This window comes from Eumetopias jubatus, unplaced genomic scaffold (assembly GCF_037043125.1).
Source record: "Eumetopias jubatus isolate StellerSeaLion01/CBP00866 unplaced genomic scaffold, mEumJub1_p1.0 scaffold_6, whole genome shotgun sequence".
Taxonomy (NCBI): domain Eukaryota; kingdom Metazoa; phylum Chordata; class Mammalia; order Carnivora; family Otariidae; genus Eumetopias; species Eumetopias jubatus.
The window spans coordinates 147826573-147835747 of NW_028274812.1; the positions used below are offsets into that span (position 1 = coordinate 147826573).

Below are 9175 nucleotides of genomic sequence, written 5' to 3' on the forward strand. Positions count from 1 at the left end.
TGGGGAGGGACAGAGGGAGAAGCAGGCTCCCCACTGAGCAGGGAGACCCTCCCCGGCACCCCTTATTTTTTATTTTAAAGTAAGAGTTTATGTATATTTAGTCCCATATACTTTTAGCAATATCACTGATCTTTCTGTCTATTCCTGATTCATTTCCATTTTGGTTTAATTATTCTAGATTTATAATATGTTTAATATCTACTAAGGCAAACCATCCCTTATCATTCTGACATTTTTTTTCAATATTCAAACTAATTACATCTGAATTTTGAGGAAGGAATTTTTGATTTATAGGCTAATACGGGGAGAACTGATATTTGAAAATACTAAGCATTCTGACCTCAGAACAGGATATTCTCTCCATGCACTAAGATAGATATATAAGCCCCTCGTTAAGATAATGTTGCTTTTGGGGGCACCTGGGTGGCTCAGTCAGTTAGGCGTCTGACTCTTGATTTCAGCTCAGGTCATGATCTCAGGGTCCTGGGATGGAGCCCATGACCAGCTCCACACTGGGCGTGGAGCCTGCTTAAGATTCTCTCTGTCCCTCCCCACCCTCCAAAAAAGATGTTGCGTTCTTTATATAACCGATGTACTTTTAGTTTAACTTATTATTAGTTTATACTTTTATCACAATTACAAATATCTATTTCCCCTATATTTCCTTCTAATTGATCACTGCCTGTCATGGTGGTTTAAAAATGTGTACAGAAGGGGCGCCTGGGTGGCTCAGTCGTTAAGCGTCTGCCTTCGGCTCAGGTCATGATGCCAGGGTCCTGGGATCGAGCCCCGCATCGGGCCCCCTGCTCCGCGGGAAGCCCGCTTATCCCTCTCCCCCTCCCCCTGCCTGCGCTCCCCCCCGCGCTGTGTCTCCCCCTGTCAAGTAAATTTTTAAAAATCTTTTAAAAAAAAGTTTTATGTCTTCCCTTTGGTATTGGTGTATTACAAGGGATCCCTGAGAAAACTGGATTGGACCGGCACGTAACAGAGAGTTCTTCTTCCACTCCCCCTTACAAAAGGCAGGTGAGAACATTCTGGCGCAGGATGACCACGTGTCCTCACTGAAAAGGCCCTGTATCCCTCTACCTCAGTCCCTCGTGACTATTCTGTTCTTTCTGGTACTTCTTTCCTCCAAATTCCAGAAAAGAAAAAAGTTACTTGATTTAACTTCTGACAATTGACCTGTGCTGTCATAGTGGGGATCTGTCAGTCAAAGATCCTAAGGGAAAGCAGGAACATCATTAAACAAATATTTGAATGCCTTCAATGGGCCTGGACCCCTTCCAAAAAGGCACAAAAGGCTTCTGTTTTCCCTCAGGCCAACATTTACATAATGCAATTGAATAGCTGTCTCAACTGTCCTCAACTCAGGACACAGATGGGTTAGACATACACTTTATGTTTGGGGGTTTTCTTTTTTAAGATTTTATTTATTTGTTTTAGAGAGAGACAGCATGAGCAGGTAGGGCAGAAGGAGATGGAGAGAGAGAATCTCAAGCAGACTGCACACTGAGCACAGAGCCCAGGACCCTGAGATGATGACCTGAACTGAAACCAAGAGTTGGACACTTCACCGGCTGCGCCACATAGGCGCCCCACATTTGGGCGTTTTCTGAATAGAGTATTTTGGTCACGGGTGTGTTCTGTCTTCTGATTAAAATGAGTTCCTCAGTTTCTCAAAAAATTCTGTAACTTAAGAGTCAATCCCACAGCCTTCCATTGAATAGATGTTTCAGTAACATTGGCAAAGAAAGTTTGGACATTGCCACAAAAATTCAGGGAAAATGTTTGAGGTACAGCTGGAAGTAAATGGAGAGGAAGCCTCCATGTCAGGGATGTACAACAGCCCACTCGGGGACCAGCCTGCTCCAGCCGAGGTGCCGAGTGATGACTTAACGGGAGCACTGGGCATGAGCCTAGGTGTGCTTTGCACCAGGACACAGAGCCAAGTTAAAACAGCCCATCTCCCTCAGCTCACGCCTCTCTCTTCCCCAGAGTCTAGCAGCCCAATGAGACAACTGAGAGACAAGCCCTGAAGACAAACAAGATCCTCAGAAGTTCACCACCGACTGCAGGGGACCTCTGCGAACATGAACAAGAGTCTCTTACGGGCACAGGAAGGCAAAGAGGAGATAGCAACAACCTTGCCTCGATTTCTAGGCACTTCCTGGGATTTCTAAGGAAGTTCCAGAAGCATTATGCTATCTAGAATGAATCCAGAGCCAAGATCACTCTAGCTCACAACAGGGTTTTCCATGAATACCATTAATGCGTTCCCAATCTTCAAATCACCATGAACCCTTCTCAATTCTCACTCTATGCACTGTCCCTCCCCCCTGTAGCTACATAATTAATAATTTTTTAAAAGGGTACCTGGGTGGCTCAGTTGGTTAAGCAACTGCCTTCGGCTCAGGTCATGATCCTGGAGTCCACGGATCGAGTCCCGCATCGGGCTCCCTGCTCAGCAGGGAGCCTGCTTCTCCCTCTGACCCTCTTCCCTCTCGTGCTTTTTATCTCTCATTCTCTCTCTCAAATAAATAAATACAATCTTTAATTTTTTAAAAATATTTTATTTATTTATTTGACAGAGAGAGGGAACACAAGCAGGGGGAGTGGGAGAGGGAGTACAGCAGGCTTCCTGATGCGGGGCTTGATCCCAGGACCCTGGAATCATGACCTGAGCCAAAGGCAGACGCTTAACAACTGAGCCACCCTGGCACCCCACAATTAATAATAATTTTTAAAGAAAATCTTAGAATCATTCTTACAATAGCAGTTTTCAGGGATCGCTGTGGTTGTCAAATATTTTCACAAGACTGCATCTTAAATGTGTAGGTATCTTAAATTCATCAGGTTCAAATCCAAGTTCCTCTCCCCTTCTGGAGGAAACAGAGTAACCTTCCAGCAAGCCGGAGAACATTCTTTTCATATGGTAAAAGGCACCTCCCTCTTACACAAGCAAAGACAGAGTACCCACTCCCCGTGCCAGGATCCAACCCCCTTGACCAGGGAGGGAAGTACCGTTAAGGCTTTTTTGGACCTGAGAATATACGAAGGAAAAAAAAAAAAAAAAAGAGTGAACTCAACGCCCGAACAGGGACTTGAACCCTGGACCCTCAGATTAAAAGTCTGATGCTCTGCCAACTGAGCTATCCGGGCTCATGCGCCTAGCTTCCTCTGACAGCCTGGTAAAGGTAAGTGTATTAGGCTATTGTTGACTTTCTTCTGCCCTTCTGGGTATGTTGACAGCAATCACTTGCACACGCAACTCCTACTCTCAAACAAACAAAGCAGCCGGCGGACCCCGCTCCCACGCTCACGAAGTGCTCCCACCACAACCAGACTCCGGGGTGGCACAATCGGGCTTCCCTCGAAAACCCAAGCACAGGGCGCGCTCCGAAGGGCTCAGGTTTGGAAGGAGCCTCCACGACGCTCTCAAGTCCCACCGTTTGGGTAAAAACGAGTGGGGTCTTCTCGTGGGACGAAAGTTTTCGTCTCACCTCCCTTAAAATACACGGGACTCCAGTATTTCTTTGTACCTAGAGGATGTAGAGAAACGATGCAGAGCTGGACACGCCCTTCCTGCCCATCTACCCAAATCCTCTTCATGTTTAAAGATCCCTATTCAAGTCCACTTCTTCCTACTTTGCTAACCGTGTCACGGTGGGCAGTTACTGAGGCTCTAACGGATGCCCCGAGGCCCGCAAGGAGGCGGCCGTGCCCGCTGGGGGGAAGGTCCGGGGCCTGTGCTGGCAGCACCCACGAGAGGCCGGATCCCCCCGGACAGGCCCACGGTGGCGGCGCCACGACGGGAAAGCCCTGAGCAAGTGAGGAAACCCCGCTTCCAGCCCCAAGTAATAAATATTCCGCCATATAGTTAGCAACTGTCAATAAAAGATAGAAACCCAACCCCCAGGGGCGCATCTCGGCGTCTCTCTCACCTGCTCTCACATCACGAGAGTGTACTTTTGCTCAAAAAAAAAAAAAAAAAAAAAAAACACCTTTCCCGCTTGTGTCGCTCATCACCCGTGCTGCGCGTCTGTCCTTAAATTCCTTCTCCTGAGACTCAGAATCTTTCTCGACATCTTCGGGTCGGGCTGGGTGGAGGCCCCTGGGCCAGGGTCTCTCCAGTTCACCCGGCGGCAGCCCCAGCCGGCCTCCTCCCTCGCCCCAACCACCCAAGCCTCACCCCCCCTTCCGCCTCCTCCTACGGGAGGCCTTCCCAATTACGCGGTCCAAGCTACCAGGTTCTGGGTTCCCAGCTCTCGGACCCGCCAGATTTTCAATCTGGGGAGCTTCTCAGGAGTATAAATCTCTGTGCACCCCCGCGTGACTACCACACAAGGGGGCCGAAGGCGGAGAGCGTGGCCCTCGGCGACCCGGGGCTGGCTGCAGACGCGCTCCGGTCGCACGGCGCACCTGGTTGGAGCCGCGCTCCCGGCGCACGGCGCAGCCGGCCGCACACGCAGTACTCCGCGCACCGCGCCCTCGCGCGCCCCTGACTCCGGGGAGTCCCCTCCGACAGCCGTTCTGGGTCAGAGGAGAGCGTTCTCCCTCCTCCGTCCGCGCTCCCGTCCCGCCCGAACAGACCCTCCGCGGGGAACGGTGCCGCTGCCCCGGGCCGCCCCGGGTTGGCGGCACGCACCGTCGCCGCGTCTGTCCCGCCAGGTGCCGTGAATTCTCACCGCGCCGCCCCCTCCTCGGGAGGGACCGGAATGCCGCCCCCCGCCGCACGGCACGGCCCTTGTCTTATATCCTGCCGCAAGACCCTCGCGGCCCTTTCGAAGGCTTTGAATGCAGAGGAGGAGGAAGCTGGGGGGAAAGTCGGAATTTGAAGCCACAAGTACACATCCCCGTCCTGAGATTTGTCCCGGTTGGGATGGAAATGCTTTCCCGAGAATTAGCTGAGGAGCGGGACCTCGGAGCAAGCTGAGAGGAGCAGGAAGATCCTTGAAGCACAAACGATGAATCCCAGGGTCCAAAACCAGTCTCAAGCCCGCCTTTCCTTTTTTTCCAGAAAAACAAACCAACGATTCCTAACTCTCCTGCCCCAGTGGGTCTCTCTGGGCCCTCGCGGTACCTTCACTTTCAACATCGTAATACCGCCTTCTCTTTGAGAGCCACGTGAAATTCCAGGTCCTGGATGCGAGCTCTCAGCAGAATTCCGCCCAGGGATGACAGTGCTTGGCGGACGTTGTCATCATCCTCCTGAAGGTGCTTCGTTGACGTTTCAAATTCATTCTGTCGGAAGAGTGCCAGAACAGTGATTGTGGCAGACCCTTCCCCTTTTCCTTTAGTAGCTGAGATCTTCTGTCTTCTCTTTCCATCTGGACCTAGATTTTCAGAGACAACTTTTTGAATGTTTTTTGTTTGTTTGTTTGTTTTTTCCTTTGTGCCCACTCCTCTGCATTTTCCGGCAGGTCCCTGGTAGTCAGGAGCAGGGACCCTGGGGTGATGGTGTGGGAAACCCATGCTACCACGGAGATTGACCAGACCAGGTCAGATCTGGAGGTCCAAGCTCAGGGCCACTTGACCCCTGCGGCCATGTGGGGGCCAAAGATGAGGTTTAGACACCCTCGGTACTAGCTATTTCCTTTGCCTGAGAAGAGTGCCCAGCATATGGAATCCCTTGGAGACTACAGTGGCCAGACTCCCAGTGCTCTTTTGAGACTTTCTTTCATGGTTCTGCCCCACTGCCATACTTGAGGCCATGTAGAAGCTTCATATTTAATCCAGTGAGAATAGGAAGTGTAAGAGGAAAAACACACTTTGGTGCTCCTGGAAGGGAAAATATCAAGTGCAGCCTTTTGTTCTCTGCCAAGAGTTACCACAAGGAAAATTCAAGAGAACAGCTAATTCACCCAAAAAGGAATTTAAAAGCAGTGTTTACTTGGCATCTGCCCTGAAATAGCCACTGCTTTCTAAAAGTAGCTCTTAGCTGGGAGAGTCTAAAAGCAGCCCCCTTGAACACCTGTGCTTTAGGTGGTTCTGGCACCTGCTGTATAAACAGGGCATCCTGAGTCTGAGTCTGGAGTCCCGTCTTCCATTTTCCTGTGTGAATGGCCAATCCCACCCTTTCTGACCCGACTGCCTTTGAGAAGGGAGATCTTTTGTGTGTACACATGAAGCAAACCTTGTTCTGTCTCTTGAAGCTCAGCGTTTACAGATTTTCTACACCTTTGATACACAAACTGGCATCCAAAAGGAAATGAAAATAGAACTCATTTTGATACAACCACACAGTGTAGAATCATGTTTAGAAACAAAGTAGTTCTATAATTGTACTGGCTCCTCCTTTATAGGACAGTGTTTGTTTTAGGAAACACAAGAAAACTCACACATCTATCTACCCTTACCCTTCCTCCAGTCCCCACAACCCCCTTCCCCCCCACCACACTGCCCCTTTGGGCTGCATCTCTCTCTGGGATCTTTGGTGTGGCCTTAATTCATGGATTCCACTTTATGACTTTCCTTAAAGTTCTAAAAACAAGTGTTAAAAATGATTGCAGAAGAAAATTGAGGTGATGCAAACTTTAACACTTCATGAAGTGGACACTCTCAGAGGACTGCAAAAGGGGGTAGAAGGCAGGAAACTTTTATAGGAGAAAGAATAAAGAACAAGGAAGTGACAAATAGAAAATTGCTGTTTGGCTGGGGCCACATCAACCTTATTTGGGGCCAGGAGGCCCAGAACTGGCCGGGCATTTGGGGAACGACTGGATACTCTCCAGGTCTGGTCAAGCGGGTCATTCACAGGGACGTGGAAGTTACCTAAGTCTAGGTTTGCTGACATGGCACTCCCCCCCACCCCCCGCAGAAGCTGCTCCGTCTTGGGCCTGGCAAATGATTTCAACCCAAGAAACTAGAATTCAGTGCGCCGAGGGAAGACGTGTGGAAGGGAACCCTAACCCTTGCGATTTTATTTCAGCCACGTGTGTGTACAGATTTGGGTGTTTTCTACCACGTGGCATGTGGAAATCTCCAATGAGACTCAATTTACCATCTACAAGAACGACCGCTCTGCCAAAATCCGGCGTCGAACGAAATGCCTTTAATACCTTCGGCCCAATTTCCCAAATCGAGCTTTTCCTGAGGGCTGAGAGCCTCCAACTGTCTTTTCAACGTTCGCGCTGCGGTTGCCCGGTGTTTTCCCAATCTCTCCCCCAAAATGTTTGGGATCCGCCCCCTGCACCCCAGCTGCGCGCGTGAGGTGATCGGCGGTGGTTGCGAGCGGGGAGGCCCGGGGCGAGCGGAGGGGAGGCCAGACCGCCAAGGCCTGGGGGTCGGCGGTCCTCCCCGCGTCAGACCACCCAGGCCCGATGAGCACAGCTGACAGAGAACTGGCACTGAGAGGGAGCGTAGATTTCCTTTTTCCTTCGGTCTGTCCTGTCTCTGTCCTGCCCTTTCTGGATAGACTCAATAAAAGCCACTTAGAATGTGCGGGTTGGAGTGGCTTCGGAAGGAGGAGATTCTGGTGGGCTTGGTTCCTTCTTTCGAGCCCCTTCCCTCTTGTCTTCCTTTTGCAGCTGCGGGTGCTGGGAGGTGTAAGCCCCAGCGGGAGAAATGCATGAACAATAAAAGCAATCCAGAAGACTTCCTAATCCTGGAGAAAATGGAGAGTGGAGGTGCCGGGGATTGAACCCGGGGCCTCGTACATGCGAAGCACGCGCTCTACCACTGAGCTACACCCCCCAGCTCCCTTCTGGTTTTCCTGCTTTGTAAAATACTACTTCTATTTTTCCCATTTTTCAAGCTATAAGAATTGGCCTGCAGAATATCTACTGGACTAAATGTCACTCTTTTTTAAGAAATTACTAAAGTGGGTAGTACTTACAGGCTTCACCGGGTAACTAGATTGTAATCCGAATAGCGCCTTTTCTCGTGCTAAGACGCCCCGCTTGGGTGACCTGCTCCAGGGTCCGCTCACCAGCGGTGTTGGGGGAAAGCTACTTGCCTCCGCCACGAAAGCTCCGGGAACGGCCCCCGCCCGGGCCGCAGCGGTAACGGTGCGGATCGGCGCGCCTCCGGGCTCAGGCAGCCGGGCCTCGGTGGGTGAACCAGCCGTTGAACTCGGCACCTGCTGGCTGTCGCGTCGCACACTCCGCGCTGGTCCTCGGCCTGGTTCCACTCTCCCTCTCTGTCCCTCTCTTGACGATTATGTCCACAAAAGGTTTCACAAACAACAGCAGCAACTTCAAAACTCTCTCCACTTTAAATGAAGTGACTTTTTCCCGCGGACTGGAGGAATGAACAGGGGCGAGGGCAGGCGCAGGGCCGCGGAGCAAGGTTGGGGGACCCAGCGAAGCAGGCAAACTGCCTTCGCTCTGAAATCCGCCGACACAGCGAGAAAGCCCGCGATAGATGTGGATATTTGAAAGAATGAAGTCACAGCCCTGGACACCTCCAAGGGAAGCCATCGGTGGGTTGGAAAATTCGGGGCGTCCTGGACCCTCAGAGCAAGTAAGACGGCTGGCCTGGGAAAGAGAAGAAAAGCCATTTGCTCTGGAATGCTCGCTTTCAGCTTAGCGTGTCCGCCGAACATCTACTCACTGACTTCAGAACCTACGGCTCTTTTTCATCCAAGAGCCTTGTGTAATATTGACAAACGTATTTTGGGCAGATTTTCATTTAAAGATTTAAAAACGTTAAGTATTTGCTAGTGAAGGCAAGAAAAATGGAAGACTCCCAGTTCTGATTCTCGTCCCTGAGTCCTCTGAAAAATTTACTGGAAACAGTGAATGCAGAAGGATGGTTGCGGTCAGCTGACATACTGTGGGAAGAAGAATTCCTTGATGTCTTTGTGGACCTTCCAAACTGGGGATCTGGGACTTGTAGACCTGTAGTCTATGGCTTTCCTGACTTATTTCCACTGCGCCTCTGACTTCATGGACACTAACAGTTTTCTCAACTTTCTGTTCAGAAAGCACTGCATTCTTGGAGAAAGGTCTTTCCCTTGCTCCCTCCGTCAGAAGTTGGGATTGATATCCTGCCACATTTGGTGATTGATCTGGCCTACTGACATCTCTCTCTCTCTCTCTCTCTCTGTCTGTCTCTGTGTGTGTGTGTTTATATGTAAGGAAAATGAGGGAAGAGAAAAATCAGTAGGTAGGTTTTCTGTTCCTCAGCCTTCACACACATTCAACTGAGAATACAAAAGAAAATTTAACGAACATTG

At 50.4% G+C, this 9175-nt stretch overlaps 2 non-coding genes across 2 annotated transcripts; both read right to left on the minus strand.

Annotated features, from left to right (window-relative positions):
* Positions 1-3086: 3086 nt before the first annotated feature.
* On the minus strand, positions 3087-3159 carry TRNAK-UUU (transfer RNA lysine (anticodon UUU)). The gene has a single exon. It is a non-coding gene; the product is annotated as a tRNA-Lys (tRNA).
* Positions 3160-7620: 4461 nt separating this feature from the next.
* Positions 7621-7692, minus strand: TRNAA-CGC (transfer RNA alanine (anticodon CGC)). Its single transcript has one exon. It is a non-coding gene; the product is annotated as a tRNA-Ala (tRNA).
* Positions 7693-9175: the final 1483 nt, after the last annotated feature.